This window comes from Zophobas morio, unplaced genomic scaffold (genome assembly GCF_036711695.1).
Source record: "Zophobas morio isolate AGI-343-1 ecotype UQ-CSIRO unplaced genomic scaffold, CSIRO_AGI_Zmor_V1 ptg000017l, whole genome shotgun sequence".
Lineage (NCBI taxonomy): Eukaryota > Metazoa > Arthropoda > Insecta > Coleoptera > Tenebrionidae > Zophobas > Zophobas morio.
This window is the reverse complement of record NW_026972122.1, coordinates 4,353,966-4,381,034: the sequence shown is the minus strand read 5'-3', so window position 1 is coordinate 4,381,034 and position 27,069 is coordinate 4,353,966. Positions and strand designations below refer to the sequence as shown.

Here is a 27,069-nt window from a genome sequence, read left to right as displayed (position 1 = left end):
TAAACTGAAAACTAGAAGTAAAGAGAAAAGTCAAGAAAGTAGAAGCAAAAATTAAAAAATCTAAAATTTGAAAAATCGGAAAATTAAAAAAAACGAAAATTGAAAAATTTGACAGAAAATTAGAACATTGAAAAGAGAAACTTAAAAATGAAAACTCGAAGAGTTGCACATCGTAAAATTTAAAAAACAAAAAAAAATTAAAAACTGAAAAATTGCAAATCGAAAAATTAAAGAAATGAAAAATTGCAAAAAAATTCAATTGAAAAAACAAAAAATTATAACATCGGAACATTGAAAATACGAAAAATTGTAAAAATAAAGAAAATAAAAAACCGAAATAAAAAACTACAAATCGAAAATTTGAAGACATGAAAAATTAAGGAACACGAAACACTGAAAAATTAAAAATTGAAAACTCGAGAAATTTTAAGTCGAAGAATTGCAAAATCTGAAAATTGAAAAATTAGATAGTTGGAAAAATGAAAAACAGAACAATCTTAAGCTGAAAATTGTAAAAATTACAATTCGGAAAAAATGAAGCAATAAAAAAAATTAGAAGTTGAGGAATTGAAAAATTCAACCCAAAATAGCTTCGGGAATGTTATTTACGCCATTCATCTCCAAAATTTTCTCTAAACAATAGAACCTTCGATTGCTTCGTCTACCAGTGTGACCAAATAGCCTGACTGTTCGATTTCTGATTCGACTTGCCCTGATAATATGGGGACTATCGAATCTAGAAGTTCATTATGACTAGTTTACGAGATTAATTTCTTTAATTAACTTCACGCCATCAGAAAATAGCAAGCAGTGAACCTCACTAAAGATATCAGGTAAGTCATTGTTTAGCAGTTGAAACAACAGCGGACCCAAGTTAGATCCTTAAGGGAGACCAGAATATTGACAAGATGATGTCGACAAAACCCATTAACTTTTTCACTCTATTAAAAGCTTTCGCTATATCAAAATATTTAACATCAACCTGCCTACGCACATGGTCACCAAATTATTTTTATTATTCTTTAATAATTCAGGCAGGCGAAAATGTAGAATGCTTTAAAACGTTTTGTAAAAGTTTGATAAAATTGATATTGGTACTGAAATGGTGTCTATTTTGACATTATTGCGAGTCATAGAATTTAGAATTGCTGTTGGCCCCTTTCTACCTCGAACGAATTTCCAAAATTCTCTCGAATTCGATTTTGCAGAACTTTGAATTCCATTTATTTATACAGTTGGTGTAATCTAATAAATAATTAATTTATAAAATAAAAAGTTTGCTGTTGAAAAGCCTATTTCAAAATTAAAAAGACTGCTTTAAACAATTAACTAATGAAAGTTAAAAAAGTACACATAATAGCTAAGTATTTATAAAAAAAAGCCAATGATAGTGGTAGTCTGTAGGATAAATGGGGTTTACTCACGATAGGTTTTCCCACGGGTTGCTATTAAATCGATTCGGATTTCAGAGCCTTGTTCACAAAAGGATAGAATTCTGTTTTAATATTAGTCCAGTTCTACCTTTAAATACTGAGTATCCACTGCCCAAATTTTGAACAACCACGTCACTTTTAAAAATGACTATTATAATTACCTTTTTGAACCTTCACCAGCAAAAACCTTAACTAAATGATGCATTGATTATAATAATAGATCATCTTTTCCAGAGCTTTTCTTCAGAGTGCCACCAATTTGTTAAATTTATAATACTCATAAATAATGTCTAGATTAGTCAAATTTCGTTATTTTGAAAGTTTTTTTTACTCTAGATGCATAACTGTGTTCACTCCCTTTTCATCCAAGACTCCTTCAACTCCAAGAAAACTAGTTCCGTTATTCAAGTTCGCCGTGTTTGTGTCCACAACTCCCTCGGAGACGATTCAATCCAGCCGGATTTATTTGGTGTATCGTAATATATATCCGAGTCGACGGTAATGCGGTTACGTTTCTGATTGACGACCAATATTGACAGTTATCTGTCAATGGGGAGGAACACTCACGACCCCGAACTCCAAATGAGAAAATATGACGTATGCACCTCTTCTCTCCCGAAAACACGACTTCCTCTTCCCATCACATACTTCGTATCAGTTTGAGCGGCCACCGAAACGTAATTTGATATTATCGAACAGGTGGGTAATCTGATCAGCTTCACAATAAATAACAAACTAAATAAGCCGGAGTAGATCATGTATTGGGCAGTGGCGACTCGCTCGAAGGAGGCTAAATTATGGTTAAATATCAACTGAAAATAATGAAGAAAATGTTAAACGATTTATTTATTAATGAGTTAGTTAATTGAGGACTTATGATGATCTTCCTGCTGATTTGCCTTTATTCACACTTCCAGTTCTTCCAGATCCATCAACCACGTCCATGGTCAGCAACGTCCCGAAAAGCGTTTTCCTAGAAACACGAAGTTATTAAAAACAAATCAGTTTGTTGAAATAAATGATAAGATATTTCTGGAACCGCCACTGGCTGAGGTCATCGTCGCATTACGCGTTGACCGCTGTTTGTAATTTAGATAAAATAACGCATGTGGGAGTGTACTTGGTCCTTATTAATATTCGTCCTGCTACTGGAAATCGATTTATGCAAGATATTGAATAATTATCAATAATAACTCATTTATCGTTTCGAACTTAATTAAAATACGTGCGTAGCGGCTGCGAGACGGCTTATTTATTGCTGGAGTGCATGCAAGTAGTTATTTGCTTTAACACCCATAACGGGAGATTTTTTACCCCTGCTTGAGAAGGTGACCGGGTATTAATAAATGGAAATTTATCGTGAAAGGAAAATTGCTTAAATTTGTGGTAATTGTTGGCTGGAGGACTTCTTTATAACAGCGTTCGGCTCGTTAAGGGTGCAATTGAAAATGAAAATAGTTACCAGGAGCAGAAACAGTCTTTCAGTTTACGACAGCGCATGCAGTATTATGAAGCGTGCTGCAGGCAAATACGGTTCTGCTGCAAATTGTGGAATAATATGTCTATATTAAATTCACTTGACAATTGCCAGGTGAATTTTAAGTTATGAGATAAATTAAAAGCCCCCATGAGATCTAAGATAAGGAATAGGTTGATTACAAATTTTCTTCATCACGAAATATGCAAGGATGCACATTTTGGCATTAAGCTTGGAAAATTAAAAATAGTGCAATTAATTTGGTTTTTTTTTTAAATACCGGTTTACTTCTTTATTTAAATGCGTCCCTCCCTCTTCTGCGGCAACATGTATAATACATATTACGTGTAAAATGAACACTTAACAAAACAGCAATAACTCTTTGCGTGATTAATTAAGTTATTCCAGAGTTAGCAAAACACATATATTTGATAAACTATATAGATTACACACTTAGTGTTGTTAACGTTATTAAAAGCTAAAAACGTACGAAATTAGCACAAAACGTCAAAAAATAATTTCACAGAAGCATAAATATTTTTTATCAAAAGGGTTGTTTCAGTTATTGTTATTAATTGTATAACTATGTAAAAAAAACGTGAGTATTTCTAGAAAACTTTCGCCTATGTGAAACACGGAAACGTTAAAAAAACGCTTGAAGATTTATTAAATCATAAATAAAAATAATACAGAATTTTTGAAAGTGACGTCATCAAATTAATGGACTGTAGTGTATACCATGTTAATAATTAAATAGATTATATGCAATTTGTATAACGCGTATTTTTGATATAACAAATAAATACTTTAGTATACACATTGATTTCGAAATATATGCAAGAATTGTAACAACGGCATCACGTATCTTAACAAAATGGAAATATAAATAAAACAAATTGAGATTAGAATGGCGGAAAACCCCGATGAACTACACTCAATGTGACGCCACTGATTCCATCATCTAAGGCAACCAACTGATACATGACTGTCTCTTATCGTGTTTTTGCACGTTGTTTATCAGTGAGCCACTTTTTTAGTTCTTAATCGTAGTCGTTCTATGCCATGCATTGAGTAGTAGATGTGGTCAAAAATCACTACCAGTGGCGTGTATAACGATGTTGATTTCAAATATTTTTTTCTAAACATGCTACCAGTTAGGAACGTCAATTTTACGCAGTCAATAAAGCTTATTGTGAGCTTTTTGTTATTTTTTTAAATGCACACATTTCGAAATCACCCTGTATAATTCAGACTTATGTAAAGCGATGTTTAATGTAAATTTCCTATTAAAAAATTAAATAATTCGTTTTTATAAAAATATTGGTAAAGTGTTACAGTGGACGAGAGTACGGTGAGAAAAATTTTTACAATGAGACTATTTTAGTGTTAAAAAATTGGAGAAAACCGATTTATATGCAGGGTTATGTTAAGGGGACTCGCTAGACGAGGTATAACATTTTTTTGGTTTTTTGTATTAAAAAAAATGATATTAATATGGATGTACCATACATCAAACTGCAGCTTTTTTCATATTCTAGAGCGCAAAGACCAGTTCAATCAACTAAAAAAATATGGCTGAGAAATATCATAAAAAAAGCACCACTGTATGTTTCCTTTTCAAGTTTTTTGAGTCATAACCATCATAGAATCGCTTGAAAATTCGCACATGGATCACTTTTTACAGGGTGCAGAGTCATTAAATGTTTGTTAATGGTACAATTTGTTTATATAATAATGTGTTTATTAAAATAAAAATATACCACAAATTAATGCAAAATACGTCGAATAATTTTAACAGGAATATCAGAGGAAAATTAATGATCTATTGGTTAGCAGAGTTTTTAACAAAAACTAACAATTTTTGAAAAAAATGGGTATCAATTCGACAGAATTTCAGCAGTTAGTTCAGTACTTTGCCGATAGGAGCACCACTAAAATTTACGGAAGCGACTTTCCAGGTAAAACGCTTATCGCCTGCTCTACCATAAGCTGATTGTTAGAGGTCTCAGCTGATTTTTCTAATTTATGGCAAGGAACTCAGTTTTATAACAAGCCGCCAGGACCGGCCGTAGTACTCTATTGTTAAGGAAATTAACGTTTACGCAATGAGGTACTATCATAAAACCGAATTAAAACTGGGGAACTATGATATTTTTTCTCCACTCAGGATCCTGAATTATATTACACATGATTACTAAAAATTCATTGTGATATTATTGTTAATATATATTTTGCTTTGTTAATTAATAAAACTAATAAACATATTTATAATAATAATAAAAAATATATAAAATACAGCTTTTGTTTAACACGTATAAGTAGCTAAGTGTATCTACTACTTATCCCAGAAAGGAGGTGTTTTAAAAAAGCCCTACGCCCAGTAACTTCTCCCTTCATTGTCTACTCCAAAAAAGTGCTCGTATATGTTTTCATTTGTCGAGAAATCATTTTCAAAATATATTTATAATAAAAATATGCAAGTCTTGGTGATGAAAAATGTACTCCTAATAAATTATTAAAGTACATAAAAAAATAGAAACAAATTTTATTTATTTAAAAAAAAATCTCTCGCAAAGGCAGGTTCCTCTTTCTTCTTGAATCAATTATTTCGGGCAATAATACGCCAAAGTAAAATCTGCCAAGTTTATCTGCCATCTTTTTACATATATTTCTTCGTCTTTATAATTTTTTTCTATATTTATTCTTGGGTGTCCATACAACAAAATAAACTTGTGAAATACCCGTAACAAGCATTTGTCCCTGGACTTAAAAGTAGTAATCATGATTTTTTTTTAGTTTCAATTCTCTGTTTGTCAATATACAAAATTTGATTATTTTTGTTCTAACCGCTTCTTCGGGAGACAAATCTTGCGATTTTGAAGGGCATTTAATTTCGACTAATGCACTCCTATCCTCTAGAACCCTGTCTGGACTAGCAGCCAAGTAAGGAAATTATTTTGAAATAAACAAGCCACACCGTTCAGTTTTTATATTTTTATTTATTTCAAAACACTTGACAGCTTTTTCCTTACTTTGCTGTCCATAGTATGTATGACTATTACCTCTAAATGTACTGTACAACAGAGACTCCACAGTTTTAGCTATTGCTGTAGTCGGTCTAAGTTTGTAAATACGTCCAAAATTTGAAGCCGTAACCCTAATTTCTCTTTTTTTTGCCCAAATGTGGCTGTTGCCTAGTGTCTTTTTTAATTTGGTCTAGATTCAAAGATAATTTTCTCAAAAAAAACCTCTTTGGCTGTCACAAAAGTTTCTACATCCATGATAGGATTTTCTAAAAAATATTTAAACCATAATCGCAGTCATATTTTTTTACGAATACTTGGTCTAAGACGAGCTTATTTTATAGACGAACAATATTTTTTTTTTATTAAACCAGGACCGTTTTAATCACAATATATTTACTTATCCCCTCTAAAAAATTGATGACGTCACACAAAATTTTGCTGAATAAATCCTATCTAAATTGTATAAAATATGATGAGTCTCTTCTTGTGATTTATCATTCCATTCATGTTTTTTGGATTTGCATATACAGGATGACCCCAAAAATTAATGAATGCGTAAATTTATTTTATTGATTTAATCAGGAACTACAAAACCGAATGGTTTGAAATCTAATGTGAAAAAAAAACATAATAGGTATGCAGTCGTCACGTTTCCGATTCTTCAATTGTGATTTTTCAATTTTTCGGTTTCTGGATTTTTCAATGTTTCAGTTTTGGATTTTTTCACTTCTCCGATTCTTCAGTTTTCCTTCCATTTTTCAGTTTTTCAAGATTTCAGTTTTGAATTTTTTCACTTTTTCGGTTTTTCAATTTTCCTTCCATTTTTCAGTTTTTCAGTATTTCAGTTCTGAGATTTTGCAATGTTTCGGTTCTTCAATTTTTCCATTTTTTAATGTTTCGATTTCTCGGTTTTTCAATTTTTCGATAGGTATTTTAATTTTTCAATTTTTAAGTTCTAGATTTTCCATTAATTTTTTTGTTTTCCTTGATGTTTTGATTTCTCGATTATTCGATTTTTAAATTGTTTAATTTTTAGATTGTTTAATTTCTCGATTTATAGATTTTTCAATTTTTCGGTTTACCGATTTTTTTCATTTAAAATGTTTCAAGTTTTCAATTATGTATTAAGTTTTCGATTTTTCAATTTTGGTGTAATTTGAAAACGGTATTAATAATACATTTAGGCGAATAAACTAATAGATGGGCTTGATAAGCCTTGCTTGCTCTACAGTGTCTAAATTGTGTTTGAATAATATAATAATTATCTCGAATATTAAAATTAATATGTCAAAAGAATACCAGAAATGATTATTCTGTGCTGAAGGTATGTTGTGGGCCGCCTGTCATAAATTATCATTATTCTGCATTAAGGCAACAAATGGCGCCCAATTCAAACTTGTCTCTCGTCTAGCGTTCCCCCTTAAAGTCATGCACAAAATTCATAAAAATATGTCTAGCTTTTTTGACATAATTCAAAAAAAATTTACGTCAAAGTTGTTAAAGTTATAATGTCGTCAATGATTTTTTTTTAAAGAGGAAGGTTTAATTTTGATTGCGTTACTTGATAAAGCTTATTCTTCTGCAGATGAAAATGTAGCTTGATGTAGACGTTGCATAACAAAAAAAAAAGAGAAAATTAGTAATAAACAAAACAGGCTTCATTTTAATGATAAATATTAAATAAACAGAACAATATGTTGGAGTCAAAATTTATGCTATAGAAATTGTTCACACGGTTTCCCATTCACAATCTGACACAAACCCAGACGATGGTAGACCTGATTGACGGAATTTTCAAGACTCTGATGACTTATACCAGTTATTTCGTGCTTTCAAATCGTCTAAATTATCGGTTTTGTTTATTTAAACACGATTTTTTAAATGTCTCCAAATAAAATAATCAAGAGGTGTCAAATCCGGCGAACTTGGTGGCCATTCTATTGGTCCAAGCCTTCCAATCCACCTTCCACCAAATTTAAAATTGATAGGTAAAAGATTTTATGTCTAACTGCACATTTTTTAAATAGGTGTTTTTATTATAGAAAGGACATGTTTCGAGAAGCCTCTGTTCTCATCTTCAGCTTGTTAAGTCTAAACGGAAAATTAACAATAAAATAAAATTTAGAGCAACCTTACCAAGAGAGAGGAAAATTTTAACAGAAACGCATGTTCTGGAAATGCAAATTGAAATGAAGTCAAGCTAATTTTGTGTTGGTACTGGGGTAGACAGAAAGTGGTAGACAACACAGGGAACAGAGGTTATGTTCAAATATTTGAAGTTAAATGTCAGGTTTGTATAACAGCTTGAATAATAGGGGTATCAAACTGGAGTTGGCCGTTCAGGCATATCTGGGTTTTTGTTACGGAGAAGTTTCCAGGTAATCTAATTTTGCGCTTTATGACAATTATGAAGAAAATTGACTTTGGTAGGGTCGAAATTATGTGAATTATGGAGGATGTGATTTGAACAAGAAGAAGGGCTAGTAACTGGGGAATCCTGTATTTTTTGAAAATAAGTATATTATGTTTCTTAATTCTATCAGAATGCTTAAGGCCAATTTGTCTGACATATTGAGCTTGACAATCAGAACAAGAAAGTAGGTAGACACCAGATTTATTATATATAAGGATACGGGAGCATTTTAAGGACACATTGCCGAAGAAAGTTGGATTTGTATCGGATGAATTATCTGGTTTGATGAAGTTGAAGCTGAATTTATGTTTGTTGTAATATTTAAAATACATTTTGTGGAACGTCTTAATGGGGAAATCGTTATTTATTGCAAAATGGAAAGCTCAAAATTTATGTGTGTGTGGGTGGTTTGAATTGAAAGGGATAATTGAATCAGTAGCACTTGGTTTTCTGTATATCTCAAAGGTTAAAGTATTTGTTCTAGTAATTAAGATATCTAGGAAAAGGAGTTGTTTTTCAATATTTTCAGTTTCAAAAGTGAATTGTATAGATGGATGCATAGTGTTAAGGTCAGAATGGATGTTATGGAGATCTGTATCAGATCCTTCAAAAAGAAGTAAAATATCATCTACGTATCTATACCAGCAGTGGATGAGTTTTTTAGCTACAGGGGTTGCTAAGAACTTCTTTTCTATGTTATTCATAAAGATTTCACCTAACAACGGGGATAAGTTAGAGCCCATGGCTAGACCAAAATTTTGACGATATACTTTTTGGTTGAATAAGTAAAAAGAAATTTTGATCAAGTACTAATTCGGAAAGACTAAACAGATTTAAAGCATGTCTAATACGAATGGAAGAGTCAAAGAGAAGATTTTTGAGAATAATAAGGGTATCTTTTGGGAGTATTCTGGGAAATAAATGGAAACATCCAATGAAATATGTTTGGAATTTTCCGAAGGATTTAGGTTTTTTAGCTTTTTTGTGTGATCGATGGAATTTTGGATGGCATGTCCATTCTTAAAGAAAAAACTACCCTGAGGGTTTAGTTTAACCATTTCGAGAGCTTTGATACAGGGGAGTTAGTAAATAAAACCACAGGTCTAATGGGTCAGGGATGTTCATGGGGATGAGGGAAGAAGGAATAGATTTGAAGTAAGTATTAAATTAATAGCGCTTTTAACTAAATTAGACATGAAACCTTTTACCTTTGAGAAATCCGGTACAAAAACAATTTTGATTCCATCAAATTGATTATCCAGAAAACCCTTACATTTACGCTATAATGTGGTGGTGCCCCATCCTGTTCGAAGCAAATCTTGTGATCTAAATTTTGTGGAATTAGAATTAGTTCGTATGTTTAAACGGTAAATGATCAATTATTATCTGAGGTTCAAGAGGTAGTTTCTAAATTGTAGGGTAAATGTGTACAAGAGTACGCACTTAGTGTAAAACTGTCAACAACTTTTTAATTTTTTTGGATAGACAAATTTTATGATATGGGTTCGTTATATACATGTTTAGAGATCAGATATATTTAATTGTACGTCCCAAGACCACTGTATTTTAAGAGTAATTTCAATTTTTGTCAAGATGTGTAAATGCGCACTCTTATACAGTGCATTGCACAAGAGTGCGCATTTGAACGCTTATGAGTGCGCATTATATTTTATGAAAAAATATTTGTTTCTAAGGTGAAAATAAATGGGAATAAGTGACTACAGACTACATATAAAACGGAAGACCTATTTCTTCGTACTCCAGGGGTCTTGAGAAAAGTCGAGAAAACGTAAAAATAGAGAGTCGGTCGGCGGACTCGATTACAACACGCTCAGGAAGTAAAAATAAAAAAAAATCACCATAACCACCACCACACAACTTGAGAAGCAGTACAAAGTAGTAGACTTAAATAATTCATTATCGTATGATATGTATCTCCAAGACTATTAGACTACGTATTGCAAGCAATGCGCACTCTTATACAATACCTCGCTGCGCACTCTTGTACATTTGTACATAACCTAATGTTTTCAAAGTTAAAAGCTTTTGATGGATAGAAAGTATAAAACTGTTAGTGTATAACGAGACCTTAAAAGTTACAGCTAATGAAAATTATTACTGTAAAATAAAAGAACTGGTACGTACCTTACAAAAAGCTAATACTATGAGCGGTAAAAATTACATCCACACAACGTGTGAACATAAAATCGTCAGTACGACCAAACTATAAACTATATTCAGGTCACTTTTGCACCTTTATCTCAGGTTTAGCATTAAATTCTGAATGGTATAACTTCATCTTACCCAGATGGCACTAATAAGCAGAAATCATCAGTGCGTACTCTTATACATATTCGCACATATGTACACATTTACCCTATGATGAAAATACTACAAAATCGTCAAATCTTTAAATCCTCAAATCCCTAAAATCCTCAAATCTTCAAAACCTCAAAATCCTCAAGTCCTAAAAATATTCAAAATCTTAAATCCTTAAAACCTCAAAATCCTTAAATCCTCAAAATCTTCAAATCCTGAAAATCTTCAATTCCTGAAATTGTCAAATCTTCAAAATCTTCAAATCACCAAATCACCAAAATCCTAAAATCACTAAATCCTCAAATGCTCAAAATCCTCTTATGATCAAAATCCTCAAATTTTCAAATCCTCAAATTCTCCAAATTCTCAAATCCTCAAATCCCTAAAATCGTCAAAATCTCAAATCCTCATAATCCACAATTCCTCAAAATGATCAAATCTCCAAACCCTCAAAATCCTCAATTTACAAAATTTTCAAATCCTCAAAATCCTCGAATCTTCAAATCCTCAAATTCTCAAATCTTCAAATTCTCAAATCCCTAAAATCCTCAAAACCTCATATTTTCAAAATCGTCAAATCTCGAAACCCCCATTATCCTCAAAATCCCCAAATCATAAAATCCTCAAAAACCTCAAATCCGCAAAATCCCAGCATTTTGATGACAAAGTAAATCAATTAAATGTGATATATACGGGGTGAGTTACTAAACTACTCTTAATTAACTTAATTAACTACTTATTAGAAATAGTCAAAAAAGTAACATATAATAATAAAGAGACCAAGAACCTCAAGATTCTTCCAAAATCGTTGTGAAACAAGGTTCTAGGTCCAGCAAGATTCTTCTAAAGATAAAACGCCAAGACTTCTTTGACTTTTTTTAATTGCTTCAGATACAAGACACCAGGGGCACTAATATCTTTTAAATTCTTTATAAAAAGACAGTAGAAACTGTAAGATTCTTTTAAATTCTTTTAAAAATACGAGAGACCTCAAAATTCACTCAACGTCTTTCAAAAACGAAACCGCAAAATATCCGATTTTTTTTTAATTGTTTCAAAAACAAGACATCAAGGGTTATTAATCTTCATCAAAATTTCCTCTAAATTCTTAAAAAAATACTAAGAATTCCAAAACTCTTTCAAATTCATTTTAAAAGAAACTACCAGGAGCTCCCAAGATTCTTTCAATATCTCCTAGAACAAAATATGTACCAGAGGTCCCAGTATTCTTTTAAATTCCTAAATCGGAGACACTAGAGATTGCATACAGCCAAAAAGTATTCTTTATTTTATTAAACCAACTTTGACAAATTTTTGTTTTCATTTTCAGGTATTAAATTTCTAAAAATTCTGCTTAATTTTAAATGGCAAATCTCTAGAGATTTCTGCGAAATTAGGTGCGTTGAACTACACACCAGTTACATCTGTTGATGAAGAAAGAAGTTTTTCTTCATTAAAAATGTTATTGACAGATAGAAGATAGAATTTTACAATGGAAAACTCCGAAAACATACGACTGTTAATTGCAGCAGCAAAGAAATGTGTAGTTTATAGCGTATTTATACTTTATGTAAAACTATGTTATAAGTAATAAATGTGATTATTATTATAGACATTTCTCATGTTTTTGTCTGTACTTTATTGTATACCAATTACTTGACCAGAATGTTAGTTACCGGCAAAAATTATACAGAAATCTCACTGGAATCAGAATTAGCAGTTACAATAAAGCAAGTTAGCAATTCTTACCAGACCACCATACCCATTGGTAGTTTTTTAGTGCAGCTTTCAATCGAAAAACCCGTCCACTTTAATTTACCCATACAATCAATTCCCACGTGCAGCACGACCACGAACTTCATCTCATTTCTAGGCCAATGAAGCAGATCAAAATTAACTCATTAACAGACACTTTTTTCGACGATACCACCAAAATAGAGCAACAAATCTCTAAAATTATAGTCCCAGGTGGGAGGGGTCGTCAAAAATCAATTTTCGAGATTCTTGAGCGGTCACCATTCCGTGCGACCGGTGGTCCGATATTTTAGAGTCCGGGAATGTCGGAAAAATTCCGGTGTTAGATCAGGGCCGTATTAAGAAGTTATCGATGCGTGACAGCCTAATAACGAATTCCTCAAAAATGTCGATGTCTGAATGGAGAAAAATAATACGCGGTCTTCGGTGGTCGCAGCCGGACGACAGCCAACGACATCCCGACCGGTAGCACCGGACTTTACCAAGTACGGCCATAATGGTCAACTGGAGCATATAAATCAAATACTGCATTGCAGCTCGTATCCTGCAGTCATCTACGATCTAGATAGCTTTGTTTCGGTCTATTATTAGCGCAGACACGACCACGGCTATGGTTGTGCTGGTACTTTTCGCCAAATATGACGGGGAATGGGAATGGGAAATGATGGGATTCGAGTAGTCGGACGGAAGTGTGCGACTGATGGTTGAAAATTATTTTTTATCTATTTTTCTTTCATTCAGATGTTTATCGGTTCAGGAAGTGGTAAAATATATAGCTTGCAAATTTTTAAAATTTTGTGATGCAGTAAAAGCGACGTCCCTATACTTATGGCTTAAAAAATCGATTCACAGTTGAACACACGTTCTGAAATAATAAAATTAAAATAATTGACAAAAACGTTACTGAGCTGTAAAAACTAGTAATTAATGCCAACAATTTGTAAAGTTCTTAGAAATTTCCAGATCTTAGGGAGTCATGGACTATTAAAATTTATTTAATATTTTTTTAAATAATTTCCGGCAGATGACCTTTTAACGCTATTATTTTCTCTCGCTAAAAAATAATGAACACGCGACCGCTTTAAGGTATCAACGCAGCTGAAATAAATTATAACAAAAGTACGACTTTCTGAAAATGAAATACATAATGAAACTCATCAATCATCATAAACTGCACACTTCTTTTACATTTTCTTCTTAATCAGTTACTTATAATTATCATAGTGTAATTCTAACAATAACAAAAAAAACCGAATTATTATCGTTAACAATTAACAATATAACATCATTAAGAAATGTTTGGTTACTTTCCTGAGCACTTACTTTTCCATTTTGTCCCAGTGATTAAGTACCTTTATTTTTCAAAATAATACTATTTGACTAACTTTATTTTTGTGTATAGTTTTGAGAATTGGTACTGAAACACTTCAAACTTTTTCGAAAAAATGTATATGCTACTACAAAATTTGATCTGCGAATTTTATTTTAATGGGAATCCCTATTAGCTAAAATAAGTAAATGTAAAGGAGCGTGCTACGCGTATGTTTCAAAGGAGTTTTTCCTTTACAATTAATTTAAATTGTAAATTGTTATACAATTTTGATTTTTTATAAAAATCTGGATGTCTAGAGTAAAAACTCAATTTAAATAACATTTACTACTGTAAATGTTGGAGATATCATCGTTGGTGGGGATAATCAGACAAATTTTGGTCAGCGTTTTATCATCTACACAATATTGCTAATATACAATCAAAATTTGACAACAATCAGTCCGGTAGTAACCTTTTTTATTTAAGCGTTTAGGCTGAAATCTTAAGCAAACTTGTGCTATTCGAAATTTTTATATTCAATCTCTTCGAAACAAAAACACAAGAACCTTAATTTTGTCTTTATATATATTGGATATCGAAATTAGTGTACTGATCATCCCAAAAGCATCCCAGTAGCATCTGTATTAGTAAAATAGTTTTATACTACGTGAGTATTTCTAACAAATATTAATAACCCCGACATAAAAACAGTAAATCTTTAAATAGTCTAAAATTGGTTAAGATTGGAGCAAACCGAGCTGATTCCTACACCAACTGGTGTGATGATATTGAAATGGTTGAATTGAAGATTAAACCAGCTTTCAAATAGAAAAATAGGTTCATTCGTTAGGGAGCTACGATGCCACAGACAAAATATATCGATTGTTTTAAAAACTGTTTTTCTAATTTTCTGAAAAGTCGGAGACACCATAACACTAATAACTATCATCTTGCAACACATTGAAACTGAATTATTTATGCAAAATTTGTCCTTGCATGTATGTGGTTCATTACGAACTTTTAAATTTAATTGTGACTTTTTTCTTAGTTTTTAATGACCAGTAGTGAGAAATGCATTATAAAAATTGGTGGAAGATTATTTCGACAGGACTCCCTACCCCTGAAATACAGTCCAAAAATTCCCCTTCTTTGAAAAATTATAAAATTAGATTTTGCTACATTTTAATATTTATGATAATCTCTATACCTAAAAAACAAAAACATAATAGCAGTAACAGTGTAAGAAAAAAGGAAAAGTCCAAGACGGGGAATCGAACACGGGACCGTTTTCGTATTATACGTCCAAGTTCGGCAAATTTAATACCACTGCATCGCCGAATTGTTGTGTTCACCATCGCTTATAAAAGTTTGTTATATACTCGTAGTTTGCATTTTTTTGCGAAAGTTTTGATGGGTACCAAGTGTAAAAATAAAGGCAGATTGATAAACCACAAATACTAGGAGTGTGTTTTGCTATAAAATTTAAATTAGAGGAGTCGTTATCAATTTGTTTGTGGGTATGGTTAACAAATTTTGGTACCATTTTACTATTTACATGATATTCTTAACATACACATAAAATTTGACAACAATTGGTCCGGTAGTTTTGTACAATAAAAATTGACATGGGCAGTGGACAGCAGACAGACAGATGGAAAAGAAAGACCTAATGTTTTATAATCTATGAATCATGAAACGTCCAGAAAGCGTTACCCTTTGGTCCGTATTGCAATATTCCGGAAAGTAAAAATACTCCGTTACGAATTTTTTTTAATAAATTTTATAATAGAATTTTCAAAATAATTTATTCGCAGAACAACGTTTCGCTTATTTCGGTACACAGTACTTCATCAGGGAGATTGGAACCAAAATTGTATTAAAAACTAAAAAAAAGGTAGTTTTTTTTCTCCTCACATTTTTATCTTAAGTGATATTTTTTCCATTCATCAGGAGAAAATAAAAAATATTGTGATGTTCTGATGTATAGTGCTGCAACTGCTGGTTCGTTTTCGTGACTGTTTTCTATTGTGAAGGAGTTAAGTGTTCCACAATAGGCCTCTGCCGCAAGTCATCCAGCGGTCATAAACCATCAAGGGATAATTGAGATTGCAGTGCCATAAAAACGAAATCAGAGTTGGACCACTATACCATTTAGGAGCGTTCTGTACTTACTGTATTGTTTTAAGAACCCAAAGAATTATTAAGTATGTTGACGAATTATCAAAAGTTAAGGTATGTTCAGTGGCGGCGTAAAGGGGAGGACGGTGGGGGCGGTCTGCCCCGGGTATCAAGCACCAAGAGGTGACAACGACAACTCACTTGCACAGCCAGAGAATACTTAAAGAACAATCAGTCTGCAAAAACATACAAAAAAAAATTGGGACGGCAGACAGACGGACAGACAGACAGACAGACGGAAACGGGAGACCCATTTCTTCTACTATAGGGGTCATGAAAGGTCGAGAAAATGTAAAAATGGAGAGTCGGCCGACGGACTTCATTACAGTACTTCCTAATATTTTGCCTTTGTTTTCCATAATATACATAGCCATCTTTTCATAACAAGAAACTTAAAACATGTTTAAAATAAATGGTTTATGTTAGAAGATATGGGTTTTGCAATTATGGGGCGGAGCCCAATGGCAAAATCGATATTTCCTTATACAAATTTTCCATTTTAAATCTTTTTTAAGTTTCATGTGGTGAAACGAAGTCTACACATATTAAAACATAAAGGCAAAATGTAAGCCCGCCCACCCGCCCTATCTCAATTGCGATGATTTTTTTTATTCGCAGTGAACCGAGGGGGCGGAGCTTAACTGCAAAATAGTTATTTCTTTACAAGAAATTAAAAACATGTTTTTGAGCATCGTATTGTTCAACAATACTATGTATAATAAGAAGAAGAGAAAGGCAAAATATAAAAATGGTAAACTTTTGTAAGAAAATATAGACTTTGCAATTAGGCTCCGCCCCTAGGCCTGCCAACGAATTCATTACTATTTAGATCAGGGCAGTTAAGATCAGGGCAGTTATGTGTGGGGCTTAATCTTTGGTTTTAATTTCTTTTTAATATATATAACACGATACTCAGAAAATGTTACATGATAGGAAATTGTAAGAATTTTGCATTTGAATTCCGCTCCTTCGGCTGTCGACGATTATACAAAAATCATCACAATTGAGATAGGGCGGGTGGGCGGGGCTTATATTTTGCCTTTTTCTTAATATACGTAGTTGTCTTTTCAGAACAAGAAACTTAAAACTTGCACTTAAGCCCCGCCCCTCAATCTCACAACGAATGAAAAATTTATCACAACTGAGAATGGAGGTCGGGGTGGGTATGGATGGGGCCTACTCTTCCGCTTTATTTTTTTCTTAATGTACTTACATAGTGTTCTTTGAACAACACGATACTCAAAACATGTTTTTAATTTCTCGTAGAAAATTAAGGATTTTGCAGTTAAGCTCCGTCCCCTTGGCTCATGACGAATAAAAAAAATTCATCATAATTGAGATAGGGTGGGTGGGCGGGGCTACATTTTGCCTTTTTTTCTTAGTATGTATAGACATACTTCGACAACAAAAAACTTAAAACATGTCTAAAATGGTAACTTTTTGTATTAATCAACTTAATCCTCCACTTTTCTTCTACAACCCAACGGCAACTGGGCAACGGAGTTCATAAATGTTAATTTTCAGTTCTAAAAGCAATCTCAGCGGGAGCAGCAATTGCAACGGTAAGTTTATAAATCCCAGTGCTAACTTCATAAAAAAAAATGTTCATGGAATAGTTCCAAATTTGACAAAAATCTAGAATGAATTTTCTGCAGAGGACATAATTTTGGAAATTTTACGAATGAAGCACCATTTGGAAGCCGCCAGCATTTCTTCGCAAGAAGGGGTTCAGTGGACTACATTGGAGCTTTTCAAATTCATCGTAAAATGGGGTTATTTAGCGCTTTGTCTAACATTTTTTTAAACATTTATTTCAGTGACCTCATGTGAAAGAAGCTTTTCAGAATTGAAATTGATAAAATCGTGCTTTGAAAGAGTTAAGGAGACAAAGCTTCATTAGCTTTCTAGCATTTTCACGAAAATCTTAAACTCTGATGCTCAATTTGATTGTTTTGAAGAAAATCCGACTAATACATTTTCAACAGACGGAGGAACAGAAACAGGAAGTCTGCATTATTGTGATCTACAACCTGACAAATGGTAAAGACATATAAATTTAGATATTTTGAAAATGTAGTAAACTGAATATATTAACATACAAAATGTCATATATGAAAGTATTTTAAACAAAACGCAAAAACACTTTACCAGAATCTCAATGTTACCTCAAAATTTTGCACGGTGCTATTTAAATGTTGTGAAATAACTCTATGTGTACCTGTGGTTTATCAATCCACATTGATTTATTACGCTTTATTAAAAAATATGTGTTTTAAAAATTTTTAAAAATGATCCATCGTTTGACTAAGTTACATATCACATTAGAAAAAAAAAAAGTAAAAAAATACAAATATTCAGTCATTCTGAAGGTAAAAATCTAGAAGAACCTATGCAAAACGCCGGTTAAGTTTGCAGCCTGTATTTATTTTTTATGTATGTAATTATTACAATAACAGAAATACCATCATTACATATCCTCAACTCAAAATTTTCAATTAACTTCTAAATTATGGTACCTTTGCACATGCACACAACAATTTCGTCTTGTTTTAAAAATTATTGATGAGACACTTAACGACTCGAACCCGATCCAAAGAAAATAAGATGACATAAGATGTCATAAAAGTCGCAGACAAGACAGGTAAAATGAGGGGATTTTGCTATTCGGTCGTATGGCTCTTGTTTTTTAATTTACACACCGGACAGGCCATAAAATACGTTGTATGACAATTTGACACGTGCAACACGTATCGTAAATTATCACGAATTCAGCTTTCTTGGTCGTTAAGTCGTCACACCTGTTCCAATTTCTGCTTTAAGCAGATCATCGAGATGAGGCAGTAATTGCGGTTTCGATAACTCTAGCTCGTCGTATTTTCTTTCTGTATATGTGTTTCTGGTTTATTTAGGAGGGTGCAGGCTTAGGCGACGTGACCCTACTAAGCATAAGTCGCTAACCAGACACGTCTGAGAAATAAAGTAATTTATTCAAATCGCAGCCAATCCATATTTTATTTAGACCTCTATTAATAAGTAAGCGGAGACATTTTGACATGCAATAAAATGTACTCGGGATTAATTGCATTAGAAAAACGAACTTTTACGATAATTTTATACGCATTACAAATTCCTACAACGTGTCGACTGGTGATTGATACAAAAATTATTGACCAGATAAAATTAATAACAGCCATTAAGTCGAGTCAATTTTTCCCCTTGCAACCTCCTCACTATTAGCAGTCCGCTCTGAATGTGATAAACTGAGCGATTTATAACGTCGCCGCCTTTAAATGAAAATTTTCTTTTTTCGTTGCAATTATTACGTTATTTACACCTGCGACCGGTCCTGGAATCCAACTTTCACCTGCTGATGGCTTGGAAGACCCCGTCAAAGAGTTGTGAGTGCATAACCATTAAACTTTTATTTATTTACCCATAAAATTATCAATAGACGTTTCAACAACCGAGTGCTGCATAACCGAGGTTATGTTGGAAGCAAAGAAACGTCTACAAAAAGCCATTCTTCGGGTACAATAAGTACACAGGACATTGTGCGGCTAGCGTTATATTCTCATAATTTCACTATTATTAACGGAATAACGTGACGTTTTACGAGTGCGTAGGTTCTTTACGTGCGAACTAAATTTTCAAAATTTGTTTAGATTTTGTCCAGTTTTTAAAAATCTCGGCTAGAATTTCAAAATTTAGCAAATATGTGTGTACGTGTAATATAAAATTAACGTCTCCGTGACAAACTAAGCAATTTTAGTTGCGCAAGACGTGTCACAGCTATCAGAGAATACCATCTAAGTGACAGTCTGAGGTTCGAGTGAAAATGACCTTTAATGGCCACCCACTCGAACCATCGCTTGTTGATGCAATTTATCTACGTGTACACAAAAATTATTGCCGACACTAATCACAACGTTAGAGTAAAGAAATACATTTGGAAGCTTGTATTTGTTGTCGATGGGTTTTTTAAGGATTTTATATTGTGAATTTGTCATTCGGCAAGTTTACACAGAATCAAAAGATATTTCGATTTCGGGGGATTTTTTTACAAATTTTATCCTGTTCAAGTTTCGGTCTTATGGACTCTCTCAATGTTGAGGTTGTCGCTTCTGTGAAGATAATGTTCTGGGACGTTATAGTTTCTAACTAATATATAATGAAAATCTTTAGCCACTCAGTAACAGAATTAATAATAATAATAATAATAATAATAATAGGACTTTATTAAATAATAATAGGCGAAGTCTAGCCATATGCTATTCCACTTAACCTTAGATTTACAAGAAAATAAAACTAACCAAACAGTTTGTACAGAAAAACGGATTAAATATCTAGACAGGAGTCAGCTAGGTAATGATGAAATTAAACAATTTAAACCAATTAAATCTAAATTAAATTAAATTAAATAATCCATAATTAGAAACTAAATTTATACAAATAATAATAATAATAATAACAAAAAGTTAACAACAACCAAGAGAACCACAATAATAAACTTAAACCTAAGTATTAATCAAGCCTTTTTTAATTTTTTTCCTAAAACAATTGATGGAAGAACTTGAATTAAACTCTAATAAAAATTTATTGTAAACTTTGATAATATTGTACGTGAAAGATCTCTGAAAGATAGATGTATAATGCTTTGGCATTGATAGTTCTTTAAGATTCCTTAATGGAAGACTTGAGTTTAACATACTTTTTCTTGTATGAAATTTACAACGCAAGTACGGCGGAGAGTTAGAGGAAAATAACTTGAAAGCAAAGATAGATAGGTGATACTGAAACAATTTGTCAATTTTCATCCAACCAAGCTGACAGATTTTCTGAGACACATGATCAAATTTCCTCAAACCAAACATGAAACGACAACAATTATTTTGGATTTTTTGAAGACGGTATTTATCAATACTGTCAAGACATGGGTAATATATTACTAGGCAATAATTTATATATGACAAGACAAGAGACTCACATAATTTCTGCCTCAATTTAAAATTGAGTAAAAGGTAATTTGAATAAAGAAGTTTCAATGCTACATAAGATTTTTTAATAATGTTAGAAATATGGGTCTTAAAACGAAAATCGTCATCAATCACCAATCCCAAATTTCTTACAGTATGTAAAACTGGTAGTTTTATGTTATCAAATTTAACATTAATATTGTCAAAAAGAACAATTTTAAATTTTCGGGGAGCGAAGCAAATAACTTTGCCTTTATTTATATTCAGTTGGAAGTTAATATCAGATGAAACATTTGCTATATTTTGTAAGTCATTATTTATATGGTTAGATGCTATATCAACTTCGTTAGGTAGGAAATGATGCTGCATTTGGGTGTCATCTGCAAAGGCTCTCTTTTTAGATACTGAAGGTATCTGCAACAATTGGGAAGTATATATAGTAAAAAGAATTGGGCCTAAGACCGACCCTTGCGGTACGCCTGATGTTATTAAGCCAATTTTAGATTTACCAGACTCGGTTACAACTTGTTGATGTCGATTTTGTAAATATGATTTAAAAAAAGAAACAGAAATTTGATCGAACCCATAATATTCCAGTTTTGTGCAGAGGAGTTGGTGGTCCAAAGTATCAAAAGCTTTTGAATAATCCAAAAGAGTTACAATACTTGCGTGGTTTTTGTCAAGTTCAATCAGGCAATCATCGATAACAGAAGCTAGAGCTGTCGTTGTGCTATATCCCTTGCGAAAACCAGATTGATCTTCAGATAATATCTCTTCTTTTACTATAAAATTAAAGATTTGATTATAGATACATTTTTCTAAGACTTTAGATAATGTTGGATGAATACTTATTGGTCTTAGGTCTTCTGGAGAGTTTACCTCGTCGATTTTGGGAATAGGATGAATTAAAGCCACTTTCCATAATTCTGGAAAGTATCCAGTCTCCAGACAGCAATTAATAATGTGAGTAATTGGCTGAACTATATTAGGACAACATAATTTAATCATGTAAGCAGAGATACCATCAATATCCATAGCATTAGATTTCAAGCTATTTATGATTTGAAACACTTCCTCCTCAGTGGCCAATGAAAATTTAAAGTTAGTATTTGGTTTATATTTGATACCTTTTATGTTATTAACAGCTTCAACACAGTTTTGGGGAGGAGTGAATACTGACAAAAAATATTCATTTATTTCATCAGCACTGAATAGATCACATCCTTTAACTTTTTTTTGAATATTTAACTTTTTTAGTGCAACCCATAGTCTTTTTTTGTTTGAAGTATTACTTTCATAATCTAAGTACGCTTTTTTTTTCCCGTTTCAGTGCACAAACCGTAGAATTTCTTAGCTGCTTATAAAATAGCCAGTGCTGAGCAGATTTAGTTTGCTTATATAAACTTAATGCTCGATTTCTTTGTTTCATCAATTCTTTAATAGAAGGGGTGAGCCAAGGTGCATAGGGCTTTGAAATGAACGAGATTTTGAACGGAGCGTGATAGTCAAATAATTCTAACACAGTTGTGTTAAGGTACCTGATTTTATCTTCAATATTGAGGATGTAATAAATGTTATCCAAAAATTTTTTATTTAAGTCTAACATAAATTTATCATGCAAGAAGTTTTTAAAGTCTCTGTATGTAGTACATTTAGGAGTCATTTTAGGAATATTTATGTCTAATATGCAAAAGGCTAGACGATGATCAGATATTAGATCAGCATTTATAACTCCACTTCTACGAAATAATGCATTATTATTGATAAAAATAGGATCGATCAACGTCTCAGAATTTCGCGTAACTCTGGTACTTTCAGAGATAATTTGTTGAAAACCATAGGCAACAAAACAATCATTTAGCTTATTATTGAAATGAAAATCTTCATTCAGGTCGCCAGTTATTAATATATTATCGTACTGTGGAGTAATAAAAGATAAAAAGTTGTCAAAGAATTCGGTGGCATGGTTTAAAGAAGAAGCATATTTATAGAATACACAAATGAGCAGCGAATGTTTATTTAGTTGAAGTCTGATACACAAAAATTCGATACCAGCAACACCACAGTAGTCATGAAGGACTACATCGCTATTCAAACAATTCTTTACATAGATGCCAACACCGCCGCCCGTTCTAGACCGATCAGCTCTATATAATTTGTAACCATCAATACCAACCACAGCAGAAGGGATATCCTCAGACAACCAAGTCTCAGTAACAGCTACCAAATCAAAATTATTGAAAGTGATTAAGCTTGTAAATTCAACAAACCCCGTAAAAAGCGATCTTACATTTAGATGTGCAATTTTAAGACAATTTAAATTTATTTTTTTTTGTTGAACCCATGTCGTTAATAAGATCTGAACTATGAACCATAATCAATTCGGTCGCGTAAGTCTTTTAGCCTATTCCTATAAACAATGCACTTCTGCTCATCTCCAGCATAGTGGTTGATATCGATATTTGATGACTTATTACGCTCCGCGTATTCAATACAATTTATGCATTTGAGGTGGTCAGAATTGCAATCTTTGGAAAAGTGATTGTCAGAGCACTTGTGACATATTTGCGTATTACTTGTACATTTGGAGCTGAGATGACCAAATTTGGAGCATTTAAAACAACGTCTAACAATCAGATGGTCTGAACATGAACATAAGCTCCAATCAACATATATTCTACCATTACAATTACTTAGTATTTCTCTGCGTAAGGCACTAGTTACTTCAATAATGAAATTACAATTATACTTATAATCAAATCTTTTTACAACTTTGATTTGATTCGCATACATTTCGATGTCAAAACCACTTAATATTAAGATGTTGTCAATTAGATCTTTGTCTTCCATAGTAGAAATATTCTTGCCAGCACCTCTAACATAAAGACGAGGGTTCCACTTTTGGGATTTTTCGACACTATAGTCAGAACCAAGTGAGGATTTTAACTTGGTTATGAGCTTATCGCAAGAAGAATCATTCGCACATTTAACAACTACACCTCTGTTTAATATTTTTGTGGAGTTAATTTGAACATTCAATTCAACAGGGTTTACATCTTTGCGAATTTTTTCTAACACTTTGTCAAATTTCACTTTTTCAGGACCTTGATGCTTAATGAAAACATCGACTGATTTCTTACTCACTGTTTTTAGGCAATCAGCGTATGAAGGTTGTTGTATTGGTGCAGATGTTTGAGTTTCAAGTTTTTCCTTTTGCAATTTGTTGACTGTTTCTAGCTCATTTACTAGTTTTTCCAATAAGGACACTTGCTTTTGAAAAAATACATTTTCTCGTACTAACGTTGTTGGAGACTTTTTTGAAGCGTCAAGGCTGGATTCACATGTTTTGCAATGCCAGTTTTCTTTGTCAATTGCGACAATCTTTGATAGAGAATCAAAACACTTTGTATGAATCACAATGTTGCACAAACTACACTTTACTCTGCTTACACTTTTGCCTACGTAACTTTTGCACAGTTTGCAATTTGTATACTTTTGAGGATCGCTACTAGCATCCTCCTCGTCCGACATTGCGGCTAAACACAGAATTTTTAGGTTTTTTGGGACATCTAGTTCTCCGTCTACCTGAAAATCTGAAAATTTCTCATAGATTTTTTATCTGCCGAGTTTTCAGTTTCAAGAAAATGAGAAGATTCTTAGACTTGACTAATTGTTCCGAGTTTTGGAAAAACCATTAAAAGTCGTTTTTTTAAACCGCTGGAAATTTGACTGAATTTGAACAAAGTCGGTCATTAGAATAATTATTATCAACATACAAGTAGATGAATTGTGATTTATTAAAAAAAATATATTTATGCACAAAAAGATTTTCTTTTATATACCAGATCTGGGATGGGTAATTTTTAAATTTTTACCATCAATTTACGCCAATTAACTTAAAAAATTTGCCTAAAATTTGTAGACAGTCCTTTTTTTGTCCAGATTTCTTTGGACTAGAAATTTTTATGAAAATAAAACTTGTAATGGTAAAATTTAGATTTTTTACTTCTCGAGCGTAAGCAAAGGAAGTATTGTAATCGAGTCCGTCGGCCGACTCTCTACTTTTACGTTTTCTCGATCTTTCATGACCCCTAGAATGCGAAGAAATAGGTCTCCCATTTCCGTCTGTCTGTCCGTCTGTCCGTCTGTCCGTCCGTCTGTCCGTCTGTCCGTCTGTCCGTCTGTCCGTCTGTCCGTCTGTCCATCTGTCCGTCTGTCTGCCGTCCCGGATTTTTATTAGACAGATAATCTCCGAAAGTACTGGACCGATTGTTGTGAAATTTTGTACTTATATTAGGAATATCATGTAGATGGTAAAACGGTAACCAAAATTTGTCTAATCATCCCCACCACTAATGCGATGACGTCACTTCAAAATTGTACATAGTAAATGGGTCTTAAATTGTATAAAATAACATAGTCCTACACATGTAGTTTACGATTCCGAATTCAGTTTTTACCCGAAACGTCCAGATTCTTGAAAAAAAAATCAAAATTATAAAACAACATTTTGCAATTTAATTTTGAATCTGCTAACCCGAATGTTTTGAAATGTTGCAGATGTTTTAAGGCTATAAAGAGCATCATAAATCTTTAGTCAAAATATATTTGGTTATCCCCTCCAAAAACTTGATGACGTCAGCTCAAAAGTTTGCCGAATAAATCCTATCTAAAATGTACAAAATATGATGCGTCTGTACTTGTGATATATCACTCCATTCATATTTTTTGGATTTGCATATACAGGGTGACTCAAAAAAATTAATGAATGCGCAAAATTTATTTGATTGATTTACTCAGGAACTATAAAACCGAATGTTTTGAAATCTTGAAGATGTTTTAAAATTATCATAAGCATGGTAAATTTTTGATCTAAATGTATTTGCCCCCCCTCCCCTAAAAAAATTATGACGTCACCAGAAAATTTTGCTGAATAAATCCTATCTAAAATGTACAAAATATGGTGAGTCTCTTCTTGTGATTTATCATTCCATTCAAATTTTTTCGATTTGCATATACAGGGTGACTGAAAAAAATTAATGAATGCGTCAATATTTTATTGATTTAATCAGGAATTACAGAACCGAATGCTTTGAAATCTTGGAGATGTTTTAAAGTTATCATAAGCATAGTAAATTTTTTGTCAAAATGTATTTGCTCTTCCCCCCTAAAAAATTGATGACGTCACTCCAAAAGTTTGCTGAATAAATCCTATCTAAAAGGTACAAAATATGATGAGTCTGTACTTGTGATTTATCATTCCAATCATTTTTTTTGGATTTGCATATACAGGGTGACTCAAAAAAATTAATGAATGCATGAATTTATTTTATTGGTTTAATCAGGATTTACAGAACCGAATGCTTTGAAATCTTGGAGGTGTTTTAAAGTTATTATAAGCATGGTAAATTTTTTATCAAAATGTATTTGCTCATCCCCCCTAAAAAAATGATGACGTCACCCCAAAAGTTTGCTGAATAAATCCTATCTAAAATGCAAAAAATATGATGAGTTTGTACTTGTGATTTATCTATCATTCCATTCATATTTTTTAGATTTTCTTAAGAGGTGGCTCAAAAAAATTAATGAAGTCAATTTATTTTATTGATTAAATTAAAGGCAACACTTATTATTAGTATTACACCCCAACCAACCCAATTTGGTAGACACAAAATTTGTTAAAGGAAAAACTCGGTTGAAACATAAGGGTAGCACGCTTATTAACATCGACTTTAACATTACAGACGTGCATTTGTTTTGTGCGCTGGCTAGGTTCCGCGAATGTGGAATAGACATGTTTATAATCAACCAATTGTGAATTCCACCGTCAAAAATTAAAATAAAACCCAATGTTTTATATAATAAGCGGAAGTCGAAGCAATAAAACCGATGGTCGTTTTGTTTACAGTTTCTCTGTTTGACTCTCACGTATGCTGTTACGCTTGTCATCTTAAATTAAGAATGCTTATACATAAACGATTTTCAGTTGCCTCTCACCGGCGCCGTATACGTGAGTAAATTGTTTCGTTATTTTATTGATTATAACAAATCAATATTCAAAACGGCCCAATTCATTTTCCCGAAAATTTGGGAATACAATAATTTTATTCTTAGTATTACACTACATCTATCCCAACTGATATACGTGTCCTTGCAAAAATGTTGATGACGCCATCGCAATTT

At 32.5% G+C, this 27,069-nt stretch overlaps 1 long non-coding RNA gene across 2 annotated transcripts in view; it reads right to left on the bottom strand.

The window, feature by feature from the left end:
* Nucleotides 1–1,653: 1,653 nt before the first annotated feature.
* Nucleotides 1,654–27,069, bottom strand: part of LOC135130505 (uncharacterized) — a 67,051-nt gene continuing 41,635 nt past the window's right edge. For both annotated transcript variants that reach the window (XR_010280800.1, XR_010280799.1), the window contains exons 2-3: nucleotides 1,765–2,406; nucleotides 1,654–1,709 (exon numbers count right to left, since the gene is read on the bottom strand). This is a non-coding gene — a long non-coding RNA (uncharacterized LOC135130505). The remainder of the gene's footprint in view (nucleotides 1,710–1,764; nucleotides 2,407–27,069) is intronic.